Source organism: Zingiber officinale, chromosome 6B (genome assembly GCF_018446385.1).
Source record: "Zingiber officinale cultivar Zhangliang chromosome 6B, Zo_v1.1, whole genome shotgun sequence".
Taxonomy (NCBI): Eukaryota; Viridiplantae; Streptophyta; class Magnoliopsida; order Zingiberales; family Zingiberaceae; genus Zingiber; species Zingiber officinale.
In genome coordinates, this window is record NC_055996.1 from 112,585,662 (window position 1) to 112,587,375 (window position 1,714).

Below are 1,714 nucleotides of genomic sequence, written 5' to 3' on the forward strand. Positions count from 1 at the left end.
TTGTAAGGTTATAAATATAGTTCCATATTAAAAATATATGAGAAAGATCATTGATTTATAAGAGAAAGATATCTCATATGAGATATTTTGGATAGAGTCCAAGAGTAAAATCATAAGAATTTAGGTCTAAAGTAGATAATATCATGTCATTGTGGAGATATCTAAATTCTTTTTATCCAACAATTGTGTCGGGTGGTTACTTTATTACTTTATTGACAAAAATTAAAATTGAAATCACGAATAAATATTTATTTTATTGATAGAAATTTAAAAAGAAAATATTAATTAATGATATATCTATTTTTAATAATCAAATAAAATTGAAATCACGAATAAATATTTACTTTATTGATAAATTTTTTTAAAGAAAGTATTAATTAATGATATATGTATTTTTAATAATTAAATATCTATAAAATTTCTACTTTTAATATATATATAAAATGCTAATGATATGATGCCATTAACAACTTATCTAATCAATTATTTACTCAACTTTTATATTAATCATTTAATGTCTTACTATCTTTAAAATTTAAAATTAAATTATGTTAATGTACGTTTTTCTCTTTTCACATTGAAAATAATTTATGATTTATTAGTAATTTTTTAAATTATTTTTTATATATAAAATATATATTATCATGATTCTTTTTAGTTTCACATCTTAGAATTGATAAGATCGCGAGTGGAAAAATTTCTATAAGTATCTTGGGCCGACGACGTTAGAAAGTATATCTTTCTTAACCTTTTAGCTAAGATCAAGTGTACTATCTTAAATTAATTTTTTATAAGGGAGAGTTTATCATAGTAGCTTGTTACTGGGTTCTCGAGCATCATTCTTGTATTGTACTATTGTATAAGTCTGACGTACCTTTATCAAGTCCAATTTATAAGTTTAGAATATTAATTTATGTGTATTCATAAATTATATTACATATATAATGAGCGTTCGTGCGCGATGGTTAGTTACTTTTTAAATTTTATTGTTTACCAATATTAATTACTTGATTATTAATTTATTTTCCATATATTCAACAAGTAGAGATTTAAATTTAATAAATGAAATATAACCAGATATAATTTATTTTTTATATATGTCAAGTAAACGTTTAACTTATTTTAACACACCAGCACTATTGATTTTTTTAAAACTAACATCACAATTTAAACACTAATATCATTTATCATTATTGTCTAATTTTTTTTTAAATAATAAAAAAAATACAGATTTGGACTCCAAACATAGTAGAAATTCACAGGAGTAGTAAAAGGATCAATTGAAGTTCTCTAAATTCATTAATATAATCAAAACTCATTAATGTATAATAGAATATGATAATATAATGAAAGTATTTATCATATCTGATTGCGACCGTCCCTGAGGTTTAAAAAAAATTAATATTCTGAATTTACTTCTGCATGCAGGTGTTGTTATTGTTGTTGTTGTTGTTGTTGTTGTTGAGCATGAAGGCATTATAAACTTTGATTTTTTTTCCCCTAAGAACAAGTTGCTTAACTTATTGAAAGTTATTAGTGTTGGTATTTGCCCATGTTGGAGTATATTAACATGCAAAGGTGGATCATGGAATCATAGGATCATGACTTATTATCTACACCTCCTCATCTCCATTATAACATGTAAAGATCGATCATGAGATCATGGGATCATGGTTCATTATTATCTATACCTCCTCATCCCTATTCGCCATAA

General features: G+C 23.7%; 1 pseudogene; it reads left to right on the forward strand.

The window, feature by feature from the left end:
- The first annotated feature begins 734 nt into the window (after window positions 1-734).
- On the forward strand, window positions 735-879 carry LOC121993514 (annotated as a pseudogene).
- Window positions 880-1,714: the final 835 nt, after the last annotated feature.